The sequence below is a fragment of the Euprymna scolopes genome, chromosome 22 (genome assembly GCF_053919585.1).
Source record: "Euprymna scolopes isolate OS-2025 chromosome 22, ASM5391958v1, whole genome shotgun sequence".
Lineage (NCBI taxonomy): Eukaryota > Metazoa > Mollusca > Cephalopoda > Sepiida > Sepiolidae > Euprymna > Euprymna scolopes.
In genome coordinates this window covers 54753789-54773490 of record NC_136503.1, presented here as the reverse complement: position 1 = coordinate 54773490, position 19702 = coordinate 54753789, and positions in this window count along the sequence as shown.

The window sequence follows — 19702 nt, the reverse complement described above, 5'->3', positions numbered from 1 at the left end:
ATACTACCACTCCGGGTGACAGTGGATCTGGGAGCAATAGTAATTAAAGGGTGGCTCCACACTCCCCAAAGCCCACAAGCTGGGGCCTCACCACTGGATATAGTTATGGCCATATCCAGCACTCCCATTGAGGGACTTTTACCCTCTGCAGAGGGGGGGGGGCAGTCGGCGTATTCTAATGCCCCACCGACTGGGCCAGACAATTTGTATACTAATATATATTTATATGTGTGTATATGTGTGTGTTTATATGTGATTGTATGTATGTGCATTTATGTGTGTGTATATGTGTCTATATGTGTGTGTGCCTGTATATATATATATATATATATATATATATATATATATATATATATATAAACGGAAAATGAGTACCGATAGAAATTATGGAAGTTATTTTACACGTGTTATTTTTTTATCTTCAAATAGCATATTTACGAATTTAATCTTCCAAATAAATATTAGCGAATTCCCGGATAAATATTGTGTGTTCCTAGGTGGATCTGACATAACCAAATTCGATACCGAAAGAGGGATACATACAATCAAATTTATTCGTAATTACTTTTTTTATCATCTGATTAATTTAAAAATCCACAAAACGCAAGTTAAATAATAATACTAATATATACAAGATATAAAAGTGGGTTCTAAAAAAGTTTATTTGTTTAATATATATATATATATATATATACATATATATATATATATATATATATATATATATATATATATATATATATATTTTATTTGGTCTCAGTTGTGTTTCATCGAATTGAACATGGATAACTCATCATTCCCAAAAATTGTTTTCGATGATTAAAAAAGAATGATTGTTGGTGAAAATAAACGAAAATTGTATGGCGACAATATGTTTCCTTACAAAATCTTACTCATAATATATACTGTATTTGCTTCTTTTTGAATTTGAAGGTTAACTACTCACACACACACGTTATTGTATATATATATATATATATATATATATATATATATATATATATATATATATATATATATACATATGTATACTCTTCGCCCGCCCATCCATCCACGTGATACCATTATTCTTTTTTCCCCCAAATTTCTCTCTGCTTCATTAATTTTTTAACTTTTACCAAGTAAGCTCGATGGCTTACTTGTTGTTTCATTAAATACTTTGCAAGCAAAATCCGATTCCGAATTTTGCTAACTCCTACCCCCTGATGTGAAGGAAAGTATTTCTTTCGAAACTCCGCAGATTAAGGTCAATCCACTTAACTTTTGTTGTTGTTTAAATTAAATAAGTTTTTAACTCGTCTTATAGTGTTTTTAACATGTTTTATTAATTCGGTGTTCCTACATATATATATATATATATATATATATATATATATATATATATATATATATATATATGGATGTGTGTGTGTTCTTAAACTGTTAAAGGGTGTTCATTGAGCTTAATTAATAGTGGCAATTGGAAAAAATGTTTTTATATACTATTAGTGTATATTTTATAATTTATATATATATATATATATATATATATATATATATATATATATGATTTTTTTTAATTTTATTCCCAGTAAGCGTAAACAAATGACGAATATATAATAAGACGTTCGTCTTTGCCCGCAAGTTGAACGTGACAACTAAATCGAAGTAAAACAAAAGTAAAAGAAAATGAATGAAACTTCGACAATAAAAGAACATGTCACATTTTGCCTATGCTCGTCACGTGGGAACAACGCATGAAAATACACACAAGTGAGAATGTCTAGCTACACCTAAGCAGAACCACACTCGCACACACATCTACACACACACGCCCACAGACACCTGTTACCTATATATTTTTTGTATATCTGTACGTGCAGAATTCATGTCTAAAATAGATAACCAATTATTATCAATTTTCGAACACTGTGGCTTAACTTAACCTAGCCATATTTACTTTAATTTAGTTGTATGCAAATGGCGTAAAACGGATGAAGAACCTAATCGTAAAAATTCAGATACCTTCATCTCGACTTTCGTGAAATTTTAATAGTAGATATTAGATCTTAATTATAATTTTATTCCTTTTTAGTATTTAAAAAAAATTATGGAACCCAGTGTTAACTTCAAATAACTTCAAATTAATGTGAAAAACCAAATATTTCGCATTTGTTCTAAATTTCACCCATATTTTTAGACGCAACATTACCTAAATTACACTTTAATTTTACAACGACCTTAAACTTAAAATAATATTTTGCATAGTTTTTAGAATCAACCTCAGAGAAATAAATTTGCTCAAAATAGGAATAAGTATTTTCGACATAGAATCATTAGTTTTTGTAAGTAAATACAACAGTTGTGCAATTTTACTATTGTGACACTCTAAAAAACATTGCATATATAGCCAGTTTCTTAAAACTTATATTAACTTAAAAACACGCTATGCAGTTGTATAACGGTATAAATTATCTATGTCAGACCTGAGCTACTGAACCTAATTTGCCCCAGTGCCTTGCCGTCTGGACAAAATTGTGAAATCCATATCTGGAGCCACAAAATCATCAACCACACCAGAATCTTCCATATCACCTGGTTAAGTGGCGTTCCCCCAACTTTGAACACTTAATTTTGATCTAGGTCTACTTGCTTCATCAGAATTATCATCACGAATAACAGGGACGTGCATTCTGTGATATAAACATAGTTTCCGGCCACGGTTATGGTCTTTGGTGTCTATTCAAGTGAGGGCCACATCATGCCATCTCACATCTTCGAAGTCGGCTTGAAAATCAATATTAAAGTGTATCTGGATATGCTGAAGAGAGGAATTAGGCCTGGGGGGTCCAAATTTGTTTTCTGGGTACGGCACGAGCCAACCATTATCTATCCAGGTGCAGAGCTCCTGCGTGTATTCTTCACGGATTTCTGCCGGCACTGGGTATTCTGACACTCGATTGTGTAGCTTCTCAGGGGTGGGGGGTCCTCAGACCACTTCCACGATGCGGTCCACGTTCGGTTTCGATGGTCAAAGTGGGCGGTTAAATCCGGTTCATTAATAGAAATGGCTGCACATTTAATATTTTTTCCTGTCGCCCAGCCGCACTTGTCCTGCAGGCTCAACAACGTCACCTCCCAGAGCTTTTATGGCGTTGATCCCTAGAAGTAAGTCAAACCCGAGCGGTTTGCAACGCACCACCAACACATCGATTCTGGCAGACATACCTTCATCAGTGGATACAGGGACCGCTCCAACACCGCAGCACGCATGGGATATTCCACCAGTCGTTTTGACACTCACGTTCGTTTTCCCCCCAAGACCGGCACCGGTCTGCATGTACAATCGTCCTAGAGCATCCGGAATCAATAAGCACCAAACATCGCGTCTCGTCAACATGAATGCTTATCATCGGGAGCGTTGTGTTCGCATCTTCGTGGGGAAGGAGACTGGCGCTTATGCCTCCTCCCGTTGCTCGTTTCCCGAGCAGTTCCGAGCCCAGTGTCCACTCTCACCGCACCGGTAACACCGTGTTCCGCGTTTTCGACAGTTCCTTGCAAGCTGGCCTTTAACGTTGCAATTGAAACAGGTCACACTAACAGGAATATTCTGAGCCCTGTTATTGGATGAGCGTGTGGCCGCAACCACGTCCTGATTTTTTTCCCTAGTCGTCGTCAAAATTCTCGCTCAAGAAATTAGCTCCCCCATGGTCAGTGCTTTGATGTTCGGTACCTGTTGAAGAGCAATTGAGATGGCGTCAGGGAACCCAGTGACGAAAGTCAATTTTGTGAGTCTCTCTAAGCCATCTCCTGTGAATCCAGCCAATCCAACCAACTGCCTGATTTTGTTGGCGTAAACAACCACATGTTCGCCAGCCCATCTAACCATAGTTGTTTTTCTGTATGCTGCAAATGCGTCGTCGGTAAATGCCTCCTTTAATCGGACCTCAATCTGGTCTATCTTCTTTTGATCGTCCTTCTCTATTACCATGTAGAGGGCCAGTGCATCACCTTCCAGATATAAAGGTAGCAGACTCGCTACATCATTCACCTACTGACGTTGTGCGACAAGTCTCACTTTTTTCAGCAACGCTACAACGTCTCCCTCGCTAGAGAACGGCTTGATAATATCACTGCTTATCCGCACCTTCGCCATAGTCGGGCCGAAATAGCTTGAAGGAAAATGTAGTAGGCAAAAAAAAAAATAATAATCAAGAACACAGATAGGAAATAGTCAGTATTGCCCACTTCTAGAAGAGAGGGAATTTCTTGGGTGTAATAGCCGTAGAGAAAAAAGGAGCAGAAAGAAAAAAAATCTCGCTTCTCGCAGACACGTGGTTCGTGACAAAGAACAATCCAATCGCCAGAACCACCTACACACAATCTGCCGGACACACCTCATTGATTTCCAGCGTCCTGCCTTTATAGCGGCCGGGAATTGTCCATTTGCATAATCGCGTGAAAGTAGACCCGATTCTACGAGGATTGCATGAGATCAACGCCAATAAAAACCCATGGACGCCATATTGGAACTCTCTCTCTCTCTCTCTCTCTCTCTCTCTCTCTCTCTCTCTCTCTCTCTCAAACACAACAGACGTATCCGAGGTAAGCTCTCTATTTCCCCTCATTTCAGTCATTGCTAATTCTGCTACACTTCTCAACCTATATACTCAACGAACTTTTGATCTACAGACTTGAAGTTTGGTATATAGTGCATTCAGACATGTGGAACAAGTTTAATCGGTTTAACTCTGAAGACGTGCTGCTAAGGGGTCAAAATTTTTTTTAAATTTAATAGGGAGGGTCACCGGAGTTTTATCTTATTGTCAACTGCTTTACGATTGTGCATGCGTGAACCGTGCACGTAAAAAAAAAACGTATGCTAAGAATAAGTAGGTTTGAAAACACTTTTTTTAAGATCGTGTCGAGATAGTCTTATGGTTATCGTACTTGACTCACTGTCTTTAGACTTTGGTTTCGATCTCAGCTCGCGTATTTTTTTTTTCTTAAAAGAAGTGTACTGTTTAGAAAAAATAATAATACTCGCATGCATATGTCTCAGTTTCTGAATGAATTAAAACATAATATTTATGCGTATTTTATAACATGGCAATGCCGGGTGGCCTGCTAGTATCCTATAAATCCGAAGATCCTGTTGTTGTCATTGGTTTCTTTGATATTTTTCTAGTCAGAATTCTTTCTAGAAAGATATCGAATACTTATAGAAGGGACCACGCGAAGGTTGTAAATATCTTAAGTGAAAGTGATTTTTGTCGAACGAACTGGATTCGAACTTGGAACACCCAGATCTTCAGTTTGTGTAGTTAAACACTTGACTACACTTACCTCCTACCGCATATAATGACGCAATAATAATAGGTTATCAAATATAGATGGAACATTCTACCGGTGTAGAAAGTCGCAACGTCGACTTTCATACTGTTTTATTATTATTTTGAAAGGTGTTTCAATAAACGTTGAGACGAATTTGGATTGCATTCTTTGTAGCAGTTGCTTGGTAACATGTTGGTTCGCTTTGCAAAATATTTATTTTCTTTTGGAAATTATAATCGTGCTTGAATATATTTCGACTCTTTTGCGTCTTATTCGCGAGAGATTTTGATTCGGTTAAACAGGAATTAAAAGAATGAAAGAAAAAAGAAAACAAACAAATAAAAAAAAATTAAGCCGTATCATCTCGTTCGAAGAAAGAAAAATATTTTTTTTAAAATGGACGAAAGTTTAAGGCTAGAACTCTTCAACGAACGGAGAAAGGAAAATTCAATTTAAATAGAAAAGAACGGAGACTAACAATATAACGAAATTCCTGTAAGCATTTTTCTATTTTATTCGATGTTTTCTTTTTTCAAATACTGTTTGTTATATATAATATATTGATACATTTTGTTTAGATATATTTTAATCTCTGATGTTTTGAAGTCTGCTGTTTGGAGAAATCTGTGTTAGCGATCAGTGCACGTATGGATATCATTTAAAGATGGCGAAAATAGGTGTTTAGCTAATAGACTTAAGTGCTTTCGGTATGAACTCGATGAATTTTACTATTTGCTCTCTTGATGTGACAAAGAATACCTAGCCGATGTTACCCAGTATAGTAGGAGCCTATTCTGACGAACCAATGTCGATAAAATAATTCAGTTCAGTAATGCTGTATCCTATGTTTTTTTTTTCTTTTTTATTTGAGCCAAAGAGCCATTTGGTGAACTAAACAAAATATTAGTTAAGCGGAAGGTTTAAAAAAGACAATTGATCCGATATTCTGTAAAAGTACTTCTTTATTTTCTCATAGTGTCAACTCCAACTTATCATCTAGGATATTGGGTACTTCCGTATTTATCAAAGTTACACGGTTGTGCCTGCTAGATGACGAGAAGAACGGGAAACGGTAACCAAGTAGTGGTCTGGCTATTTAGACATATTTACTAATGTATTACTTCATGAATTCCAGTAGTCGTTGCCATTCTAAACATGGGAAGAGCGCAACAATTTGTGTTTTGGTGCTAATGCACTTACTGATCTGCGATATTTTTTAAAATCGTATTTCAAAGTTTAATTAAAGTTTTTTTTTTTTTTTTTAAATTTTATTGTAAAGATATAGTACAGAATAGGTACAAAACCCTCCCCTCTCCTCGTTAAGAATTGCTTTTTAAAATAATAACGTTATTTCAGCACGGATCAATAAGTGCATGAGTACAGTGGGTTTTCCCCCGTAAAAAGGTTCGCCCGACCGTCTCCGGTCATTAACATTATTATTTTAAAAGCCATTCTTAAGATGGGGAGGATGTTTTGTATATATTCTGTACTTTAGCCTTACAATTGAATAAAAAACATATAAAACTGTAATTAAACGTGGAAATATGATTTAAAAAAATAGCGCGGAACACTCTCTGCATTAGCACCCTGACTTGTATTATTCGTTAATATTCGGAAGGGAATTTATAACTGAAATTCTCTAGGGGCCAATTTGTTGCAAGTAAATTTTCTTCTTTTTTTTTTTTTTTTTTTACACCAAAGCAGAGAAATCTCCGACTCAATTTAGGTATTAAATGGTTAGGGAAAGTACAGATTGGTAACATAGTTCCACTCCCCATGTTAAGAATGGCTTGTAAAATAAGGTTATTTCAGCGCAGCCATTCCTTAATGGTAAAGTGGAGAATTTACTACTTTGTACCACAATATTTAGGACTATTCATTTTTTGTTCTTATAAATCTTAAATTTCAGGGTTAAAATATCGATGTGTACCAACTAAACATTCACTTCTCCAAAGTTTAAGAGCTACCCGGATCGATTTTTACGAATATGAGATTTTAAATTGTCGCCGACAAGTAATTTTTACGATATTAAGAGCTCTATTATCCAATATTGTCTATAATAGGCTTCAGGAGTCGCCATTTTGTATTAATGCAAACGTTAGAATCCGAAGTCGCATGCGTATTGAGCATGCATGTTTTTTTTTCTGCACATGCTCAATTTTGCTGAAAATCTTTTGAGCCTCTAATAATTATTTATTCGTATATTTTATGCCCGTGTTGAAGTCTTCGATTTAATTCTTTCATTATTTCTTTCTTTTCATTAATCAAACGCTGACCTACGTTCAACAAAATACCTGGATTTTTTCTTAAAAAATCCACTTTTGAAAGGTAATAGTTTCGTTAGTACCCCTCTGTATTTTCACTAATTTCAGTAATTACATCATCAATTTAGAGTCAAACCAAACATTTCCAAAATCAGCGCACGTTAATGATCTTAAATTAAACTACACAATAAACAAATTATTTTTTTTTTAATTGTACCCTAAATCTTATCTAACCATAAACTCAATTTTAGTCTGTAATATCGATTTCGTTCTGTTTACCTTGTGTAGAAACTTCGGGGCCTAATTCGTTTTTTTTTTTTTTTTTTTTTTTTCTTCGGTCGTAGTCAGAACTGCTGACGTCGTGAATATAAATTGCTGGAAACATATTAAAAAAAAACAGATAACCACTTTTGATGTAATACCCCATTTAAATATAGTGTTTTATTTATTTTTTACATATAGGAGTCACCACTTATCAGGGTCCAGAGGTCACTCGGGGATAAGGGTTAACGGGTGTACAGTAGTCAATGGGATAATATCGTAGTAATCGTCAGTATTGGTACATTGGAGTATTAAGGGGACGGCTCATTAAGAATTTTTTACGATGGATTTGAAGACCACTAAACTGTAGTCAACTGGAAAGCAGGCAAACGAAGAGCGTTCCACAGGCGTGCAGTTCTAAGGATCCCGCCTTTTTTTTCCTACGACCTTGGCAACAGATTTGAGTACGTGTTCCATTTCAGATCAGGTGTCAAGATCAAGCCCAGAAGCTTGACAAAGCATGGAGCCTCGCCAAAACAGGTCATTCATTTCAATTGATGCCAGATCAGGATCAAAGCGTAGATGTAAGAATAGAAGCTTGGTTTTAGATGTATTAAAGTAACCAGCCACCTCTTTCCCCATTGTACAACGTGCTCAAGATCAGAGGAGAGGGAATCAGAGAACTTGGTTATTTATGGCTTTTGGTGATGCCAATGTCGTAAACATAAATGTCTACGAATGATCTTAGGGGGTTATTTGGAAAATCATTGATGTAGATTTAGTTTTACAGACGTATAACAATCTTTACTAAATACAGACTGGCCCACTTCAAAGTAGCTCAATCTCTCTAATCAATCTCTTAACAACCAACTGACACCACAAGAAAATATGCAAGGTAAAAGTGCACTGAGGGACCACCCAAAAACTTGCCTTTAAGAAGTTGTTACGGGGATGTTGAAAATAAGAAAATACCTTTCGGAATAAACACTCCCAACCTCCATTTAAGAACGGCTTTTGAAATAAACACTCCCAACCTCCATTTAAGAACAGCTTTTGAAATAAACACCTTCAACCTCCCAATGTAAGAACGGCTTTCGCAATAAACACCTTTTTGGAGGTTGGACAAGTGCACAGTGATGAAATGTAATTCTTTTTCCAACAAGATGCGCTACTTACCAAAGGTCTCACAGGTCACTGACACGAGTTCATAAGTAAGAGAGAACAATAAGCAAAGCGTTCCTCTGACTTGTAATTATGTGATTTTTATCTTTGGAGAACTTTTAAACAAAGTTTATGCAAATAATCTTCACAATCTAGACTAACTAAAGAACATTACCAACGCTATTAGAAGAATAACCAGACAGGATCTATAGGCAATATCTGCAAACGTTATTAAACATGCCCAGAAATGCAGAGATGTCAACGGAGAGCACTTCCAGCATCTTTTATAACACTACAGGTAATTTAAATAATGCTACAGGTTATTTAAACAATAAAAGAATGTCCCTCCTCTCTACTAGATTTTCTGGACTACTTTAAAGTCGGCCATCCTGTACATATTAATGACTTTTATCATGAGGAAAAAAAGATTTTCCTTTGCGTCTCTATGTAACGAGTGTCATGCGAAATTTTTATGAACAGAGCTTTTTTTTAAGGAGATTACCGACTGTTTAACACATTAACGCAGGGCTGCTTCTTTAACAAAATATTAAAGAAAAACAAGTTTATAGCGTTGATAAATAGTACGGTACTCATGCACATGTTACAGTGTTGAAATAATAACGTTATTTAGCACGCCATGCTACACATGGGGGATAGGTTCTGTAATTATTCTGTAGGTTCACCTAATAATTTAATGAAAAATGATTTAAAACTTGAATTTAATTTGAGATTTCCATAACAAACAAGGCACAGTGTCAATTGGATATTGGGAGGGGGCCTTCTATCGGGGGCCTAAGTTGGGGCGGTTCTATGTGGGGAGTTTAGCAGCAAGAAGTATGTTCACATAACACTTGAACTTCTGTATGCGAGTACTGTTTGGAAAGGAGGGACCCGGAAGGGAGTTCGAAAGTCTAGCAGTTCTGGGGAAGAAACTATTAGAGTAAAAGGCCTTCTTACATTTAGGGATCTCTGCTGTTTGTCGGGGGTATTTACGTCCAGAGCGTACAAGCGCTTCTAATTCCTTGGAGAATTCACCATTAAAATATTTGTAGGGTGTTTTATTTTAAAAACAATGCGCGGTAAAATAAGTGCATAAGCACCAATATTACTGCTTTCATCGTGTTCTTCATCTTTCAGCCGGCAATAATTGCATCTCCTTTTCCCCTATCTTGGAATGGCTCTTGGCTTTGTAAGTGATGAGTTTTAGTTTAAAAAAGTAAATAAAAAGTAAATGAATAGGAGAGTCGATAAAAACAAACGTACATTGTGAATTCTGATTTAAGTTGATCTTGTGTCAAACATGCGTTGAGTCCTGGAAAACTATTATTCATGTGTGTATTTATTTTCATTTATTTGTGTAATTTCTTGTTAGTTTTATTTTTCTTCGATGTTTGTTTTTGTTGTTGTTTCAAGAAATCCCCACAAACCTTATGAGTTTATTTCTTTAGCCATTCACAGCGAGCTCTTCCTACATCGTCTGTCCAAATAAAAATACTGTGATCTTACTGATCATCTTATAAGTGCAATAAAGCCTACTATTCCACTGCCGGCTTTGGAAGTACTGTTTTGTTGCCTTAGCCGTTCTTGACATAACCACTTTGGCTAACGGTCGGCCTGTCGACTTTCTGCTAAGGACAGAGATATAAAAAAAATGAAACTGAGATTATAGTATCGGCTTTTAATGAACGAACGAAAATGGAATTCCAACCGTTCGTCTGAAGTTAAGCTTGGATATGTGCATAGTATTTATCTACGTGTTCAGGAGGTTATGCACAAGGTCCGCTGTGCATTTGACGAAAGTTTTTTTTGTTTTTTTTTTTGTACGAACTGAATTTGAAGTTGGTACATCAAGGTTTCAGTCCCTGTCGTTAATCACTTAGCCAAACTCACTCCAAACTGTATATTTGTACATGTATGCACATAGACTAGAGTTAATTTGGCAATGCTAGCGGTAATACATAAAAAGATAATAAAATGCACGATGAAATGAAATGTCCTTGAAAGAGAATTATGGAATAAAGGACAAGAGAAAAATAATTAAATACAGACTGATTTTTTAATTGTGTTTTTTCTTTTTTCGTTTTTTATTTGGTTTTCTTTTGTCCACACAACCACACGTATATACACTCGTGTTCGTGAATATATATATAATCTGCAATGAAGATTAAAATCAGGTTATAATGATATTAAATCTTATGTGGGGAAACATTATTCCAATGTTGGTAAAAAAACAATTATTTTAATTTTTAGAAAATGGCTAAAGCTTAATGTTCCTTGAATAAATAGAAAAAATCTTTCCTAGAACACGTTAAAAGAAGGAAGAAAAACATGATCCAATTTCATTCTTTTTAAATTTTATTTATTTATTTTTAACATTATTTAATTTTGGACCATAGCAGGTCCATCTTAAGAGAGAAAGACCTATTGTTTTTATTATTGGAATCCTGTGAGATATTTAATTTGTATATTTGATTATTCATTTATTTGCTGTCCATTATTTTCATTTTCATAGTTTTTCAGGACGTTTCGGGCAACTGTTCAACTGCTCTTCGCCAGGAAGTTAATCGTGACAGGATAGGAATGCAGAGTGTCTTAACCATATCCTTAGTAATTATTGCATTCCATAGAAACTGTCGTCTCAACTTGTTTTGGCACACTAATCCTCTGGCCGACCTTGGATAGGATTTAAACCCCTATCTTTAGAAAACCTGGCGCCTCAATCCACTGCGCCCCGCGCCCCGAAGCCGGTCAGAGGATTAGTTGACGTTGTGAAACGACAACAACTATGCAAGAAAGTAATTACTAAGGATACGGTTAAGAAACTCGGCATTCCTATCCTGTTGCAGCTAACCACTTGACGAAGAGCAGAGCAATATTTGGCTGAAAAGTCGTGAAAAAACAACTAAGCTCATGAGGATAACGTTCGGAAAATGAAGATCTGTAATACCAATTTTTATACGGCCAAAGCGAACATGCGCTAAAAAAACTCGCAAAGAAGAGTTCGCTACTCATTACTACTCGCTACTACTGTTTAACAACAACAGCACACATTGGAAAAACAGCACATGGACTTTTGTTTTGCATGGGGCAACACGTGGTATAGAACACTTCCCCTCTTTGCAGAGTGACCTACTATGGTCCGAAAATAAGAAATGTTTCAAAAAGAAATTTGATCGTGTTCTTTCTTTTAATGATTTTGGATCTTAACGTGTTCTACAAAGTTTTGTCATTTTATTCCAAGTTTTGCAATTCCTACTGATGCTTTTAAGAGAGTTAATACTAATTTTAATTCAATTATGTTCAATAACTAACACAAACGGGTCAAATTCAATGCAAATCTAAAATATTCGAATTTTTAAATTTGAGGTTCTGCTTATAGTACTCTTCTGAAACCTTTTCTAAATACTCCAAAGAAACTAAAAATCGTTTTCTATGAATTGTTGTCCCATAAGTATTGTTAAAATTTCACGAAAAAGTTTCTATTCTCTCTTTGCAGAAAAAAAAATTATTCAGCTAAATATAGCTACACAATATACATTACCTGGCAGCTGCATTTAAAAATTCATAATGATTGGTTAATGTGTTTAGGAGTGTATCATATACATACAACCGTATTAACATTTACCCATACCTAATTTTAAATAGACATATTTGTGAGTCTGTGTGTGTGTGTGTGTGTGTGTGTGTGTCTATATATATATATGCATTTGTATATACACACATGGGTGCGTGTGCATACGTACGTAAAACAAGGTATTTTCCCCGTTACATGTTTATTATTAGTTCCGCCTTCTGATTAAATAACTGTTTTTACTTAAGTGATTGCCACGCACGTGTCGGCTCGTGAAATCATGGCTGCTGATGAGTGCTTCATTAAATGACGCCACTTACTAAAATTGTCTGTTTTGATACCAAACCCAGGGAGTTCAAATCGGTGCATCTCCCTGTCTGCTCACAGATTTTCGAAATGTAAAAGCAATATATATATATATATATATATATATATATATATATATATATAATGATCAAATAATTTCTGGCAATTCCAAACTTTAACTTATATTAATGGAACTGGGATGTTTCTGTCTGCAGTCTTCAGAGATCGCCATTTCTTTTCCTTTGCGAATCTTGTAGAATAATCTATATATATTTCGTTACTCTTGGGATAATCATATCTGACAAGACAAATTTGGAACTTTTCATAAGTGGAGCATACAATACATCAAAACGCTATTGAAAACATAAATTATTTTGGTAAAAATAAGTTGAAAAATAAGTTATGGCTTTAGATCTGAATTTTATGAGTTTAGTCGCCAATGTAATTACACTCTTGTAATATCCCATCTGCCACAGCTATAAAATTATCAAAAGCTATTACTACAATTATTCCTCAAACTATTTGTTGATGAAACAGTAGATGTAGATGTGTGCATTTGTGTAAAATAAATAAATAAATCGATAAAATAATAAATAAATAAATCGATAAAATAAATAAATAAATAAATCGATGAAATAAAATAAAAAATAAATAAATCGATAAAATAAATAAATCGATATAGCACTGGAGTTAGTAATCATACACCAAGGACGGTGTTTCACGAATAAAATTGTTAGATGGATTAATAATGCCCACAGAAATATATCAGCAAGTTGAAATACATTTCACTTTGGCGACATATTTTTATTAGATTTACGCATGCGCGAATTCAATCTTATCTAAAAGAGGTTTAATTTTAAATTGTATTTTTATAATGTATATGTCGGGTTAGCTCTATAAAGTATACAATAACTGTATGGCTGGGTTCGAAGCCCAAAACTGACAGTAATTATAATCTCATACATTGAAGAAAACTTAAGTTCGAAACACATGTCAGAAGGTTTAAATATAAATTAATATTCATTTAAATATTATCGAGTTATATATATATATATATATATATATATACACATTAGCTAGATGCCCGGCGTTGCCCAGTTATACAATGCACTTCTTGATAATTTATGTCGATTGTGTGGGCATTATTATAAGTACACTCCTCTATTAATTATATATTACGAGGAATAATTCGCCCAGTGACAAAATGCGCAAAAAGTTATAAAATAATGTTATTCATCAAATTTCGTCTGTGTTTGTTTACAATATCACGTAAGCTGATATTTGGGTTTGCCCATTAATGCCCTAGAAAAGTCACTTCTGATTAATGTTTAGTGTTAAATATGCAAACAAAGAAATGACTTGCGTCGATTTTTAAATGGTACCTGCGTTATCGAAAACTGAACTCATAAGAGAAAAACCAGAAATCACACGCTGAGGTACACCGGGGTTTGAACAGGAGACCATTCGATTTGCAATCGAATACTCTACGACTGCGCTATATCTCCAGATAGGTCCTTTTTTTCTTTCTTTTTTCTTTTCTTTAAGAAGAAATCATTTGCTAAGAAATGACTCCTCCTTGATTTGTTGGGAACTATTAACTGAAAAATATTCCCCTGTGTTTTTTTTATATCCCTAAGAAACGAAGGCTATTTCTAGGATCGGATTTTTTCGATTTTTCATAGTAAACGGATGAATTTCTGTACAAAACATCTAAGAACACTGCCAGACACAAATTACTTTTGTGTGAAATTTGCAGAAGATGGGCCCAGCCCTTTCGGAACCTATAAGGAAGGGACGCATAGACAAATTGACTTTTATGTAATAGTAGAAATATATAAAAGGATAATTATATATATATATATATATATATATATATATATATATCGAATCATTAGTCACTTTACTTTTTAAAAATGTCAATTTTTTTCTATTAATATATTTTAATATTTCCTTTCAGAATTATAAAATAGAGTCGTTGGAAATTTTTGCCATTGATAAGTTTATAACAGAACAATGAGTGAAGATAATTTAATTTTACTTTGAAAATTAACGGTCAACTGTTGCAACGCAAAGATCTTATCTGCGCCATTTCAATGTTCAACATCCTTCTAGTAGGCCTGCAATAATGAACTTAGCGACGCGTTTTCAAGAGCAGTACTCTATAAATGGTAGCATTAGACGTGGACGAGGTAGCTCAGTACGTACAGCTGAAGATTTGAAGCGTAGCACTGAAGAGAACCCAACAACATCTACTCGAAGGCGTTCTCAAGAACCTGCCATCTAACAGAGTTCTCTATAGCCCATTCAAACAGACTTGCACATGTATCCTTACAAGGTTCAATTAATTCTATATTTACAGCCATCAGACTTTCAGAAATGAGTAAATTACACTTTTACGTTTTAGGTAATTGCAAGAGATGACTGACTTTATTCGCAAATTAATCATGAGAGATTTGGCTTTTTTTCCATTTGAATGGGGATATCAACAAACAAAATACCAGATTCTGGGGCACCTAAAATCCAGGCCAAGTTAATATGAGTCCAATGCACCCATTTAGTAACAGTATTGTTTGGAGTAATTCCAGAAAAAGGGTTATTGGGGTTTGAAGATGCGAATAAAAATACTGTGTCTGTTAAGCGATATAGAGATGCTAGTGAATTTTGTTTAACCATAGTTAGAACGCATGCCAGGGTATTGGTGGCAACAGAATTAACCAATTGCACATACAGCTAGAGCAACAATGCAGTTAATTCTGATGTTTCAGGATCGAAAACTCTCTTGGAATTCCGATTCTGAATGACTTCCACGTTCACCTGACTTGATAGCACCAGACTTTTGGCTTTGACGATATCTTAAAGGCAAAGTGTATGCAAATAAGCCTCGAATCATTCAAAAAATTAAGACAAACATACGATAGGAAATTTTTACCTCACAACATCCAATGTTAAGAACTGTCATGGAGAATAGCTTAGAAAGAGTCTGACTTTTCCAAGCCAAGAATGGAGGTTACTCAATAGATATTATTTTTCGCAATTAAGCCAGAACAAATTCTCACACTCTAAACTGTAATAAAAAAACCATTAATTAAATAGTCGTTCAAGAATTCTTCATTTTAAACAATAAATGACTTATGGACAACCCTGTGTGTTTGTTTATATATATATATATATATATATATATATATATATATATATATATATATATATATTTATTTATATTTAAATCTAGTGACATATGTGTTTGGAGTTACGTTCTCTTCAGTGTATGAGATTATAGTTACTGCAAGTTTGGAGCTTCGAGCCCAGTTACAAAGTCATTGTTTTTTTTGTTTTTTTGTTTTTTTTTGTAGGCTGGTAAAAGTTCCAGAAACATACTCGTATTAATATTATATGAGATATATGAATATATATTATATTGTACATATATAAGGCTTCACTTTAGCGATCAAACTGATTGCCGAGACCGATTGTTGGATCGGTAGTTTAAAAAAATCAAATTATGTTTCGTGAATTAGGTTATTACAAATAGTTTAAGTTCTACTATATTAACAAATCAAATTACAATATTGTAATGGTGGTTATATCATATGTAGGTGTTTGCGCGCGGGTATCTGTAGGTGTGTTTTGTTTTGTTTTTGTATGCATTCCCGTAATTTCGTCAACACGTTGATTGATCAAATTGAATTGACTCTCCTTGTTTCTTCGCATACAATACCCATTGTTTCTATATTCGAATCAGAAGAGTTTTACAATATAAAATCCAAGGTTTGTATCGTAATTCCTTTATTGAATAAATTGCTTTTAATCCACTACAAGCGACGCCCGTCTTGATCAAAATGCAGTTTCACATAAAACAACATACAAAGAAAAGATACAAATAAAAAGGAAATAATTAATAGAAAACGGAATATAAAATAAGTTGAAGTAATTATGTGCGTTCTCTTCGAAAAAAAATAACTTGCGGCCCTTTCATTGCAAAAATGATTAAACATAAGAATATTTCTAGAATTTGTTCTTTTAGTTTTATTTATTGTAACATTTATTGTTGCTGACATTCGAGAGAACACTGTAACTATGCTGCCATTCCTCTTTTCTATCTTTTCAATATTCTTTCCTGTCTTCTTTTCGACCTCGTTCCTCTTCATCTTTTTCGGCTTCGTTGCCTCTGCATGATTTTTGTCTCTTCCTTCTTCATATTTTTCTTCCTTTATATTTTTTCTTCCTCCATATTTTTTCTTCCTCCATATTTTTTCTTCCTCCATATTTTTCTTCCTCCATATTTTTCTTCCTCCATATTTTTCTTCCTTCATATTTTTTCTTACTTCATATTTTTTCTTACTTCATATTTTTTCTTACTTCATATTTTTTCTTCCTTCATATTTTTTCTTCCTTCATATTTTTTCTTCCTTCATATTTTTTTCTTCCTTCATATTTTTTTCTTCCTTCATATTTTTTTCTTCCTTCATATTTTTTTCTTCCTTCATATTTTTTTCTTCCTTCATATTTTTTCTTTCCTTCATAGTTTTTTCTTTCCTTCATAGTTTTTTCATTTTCCCCCCATTTTTTTACGGGCTTTTCTTTTTCCCCATTTTTTACGGATTTTCCTCCCCCCCAATCTTTTTACGGACTTTTCCGTATTTCTTACGAACATTTCCCCCCCCCCCAGCATTAGAATACACCGACTGCCCCTCTGCAGATGGTAAAAGTCTTTCAATGGAGGTCCTGGATATGACCTTAAACTATATCCAGTGGTGAGGCCCCAGCTTGCGGGATTTGGGGAGTGTGGAGTCACCCTTTAATTGCTATTGCTCCCAGGTCCACTCTGACCCCGAGTGGTGTTACCTGTTAGGGTCCCAACTATGGGTTAGATAGAAACCGACTTGAAAACAACAAAAATATTATATTAATTTTTTTTTTTCCAAATCTTTGGATTCAGCATTAAATAACCCGAAAAAGGTTGATATGCCGTAAAACAAAAACAACAAACCAATATCCCCCCCCCCATTTTTTTACGGACTTTTCCTTTTTTCCCCATTTTTTACGGACTTTTCCTTTTCTGCCCATTTCTTACGGACTTTTCCTTTTCTCCCCATTTCTTACGGACTTTTCCTTTTCTCCCCATTTTTTTACGGACTTTTCCTTTTCTCCCCATTTCTTACGGACTTTTCTTTTTCTCCCCATTTCTTACGGACTTTTCTTTTTCTCCCCATTTCTTACGGACTTTTCCTTTTCTCCCCATTTCTTACGGACTTTTCCTTTTCTCCCCATTTCTTACGGACTTTTCCTTTTCTCCCCATTTCTTACGGACTTTTCCTTTTCTCCCCATTTCTTACGGACTTTTCCTTTTCTCCCCATTTCTTACGGACTTTTCCTTTTCTCCCCATTTCTTACGGACTTTTCCTTTTCTCCTCATTTCTTACGGATTTTTCCTTTTCTCCCCATTTCTTACGGACTTTTCCTTTTCTCCCCATTTCTTACGGACTTTTCCTTTTCTCCCCATTTCTTACGGACTTTTCCTTTTCTCCCCATTTCTTACGGACTTTACCTTTTCTCCCCATTTCTTACGGACTTTTCCTTTTCTCCCCATTTCTTACGGACTTTTCCTTATCTCCCCATTTCTTACGGACTTTTCCTTTTCTCCCCATTTCTTACGGACTTTTCCTTTTCTCCCCATTTCTTACGGACTTTTCCTTTTCTTCCCATTTATTACGGACTTTTCCTTTTCTTCCCATTTCTTACGGACTTTTCCTTTTCTCCCCATTTCTCCCCATTTCTTACGGACTTTTCCTTTTCTTCCCATTTCTTACGGATTTTTCCTTATCTCCCCATTTCTTACGGACTTTTCCTTTTCTCCCCATTTCTTACGGACTTTTCCTTTTCTCCCCATTTCTTACGGACTTTTCCTTTTCTTCCCATTTCTTACGGACTTTTCCTTTTCTTCCCATTTCTTACGGACTTTTCCTTTTCTCCCCATTTCTTACGGACTTTTCCTTTTCTCCCCATTTCTTACGGACTTTTCCTATTCTCCCCATTTCTTACGGACTTTACCTTTTCTCCCCATTTCTTACGGACTTTACCTTTTCTCCCCATTTCTTACGGACTTTACCTTTTCTCCCCATTTCTTACGGACTTTACCTTTTCTCCCCATTTCTTACGGACTTTACCTTTTCTCCCCATTTCTTACGGACTTTACCTTTTCTCCCCATTTCTTACGGACTTTACCTTTTCTCCCCATTTCTTACGGACTTTACCTTTTCTCCCCATTTCTTACGGACTTTACCTTTTCTCCCCATTTCTTACGGACTTTACCTTTTCTCCCCATTTCTTACGGACTTTACCTTTTCTCCCCATTTCTTACGGACTTTACCTTTTCTCCCCATTTCTTACGGACTTTACCTTTTCTCCCCATTTCTTACGGACTTTACCTTTTCTCCCCATTTCTTACGGACTTTACCTTTTCTCCCCATTTCTTACGGACTTTACCTTTTCTCCCCATTTCTTACGGACTTTACCTTTTCTCCCCATTTCTTACGGACTTTACCTTTTCTCCCCATTTCTTATTGACTTTACCTTTTCTCCCCATTTCTTATTGACTTTACCTTTTTCCCTTTTTGTCATAGACTTTTCCCTTTTGGGTCTTTTTTCTGTCTTTTATTTTCTGTCTGTTTCGTCTTTCTTTCGTTTCTGTCTTTTTTATCCTCATTTTCTCCTTTTATATCACATTTCTTATCTTCGTGTATGTCTTTTTTTTCTGTCTCTAATTATTTTTCCTCCCTTTTATCTTTTGATCCACCGGTATCTATTTTTCCTCGTTAACATAATCTAA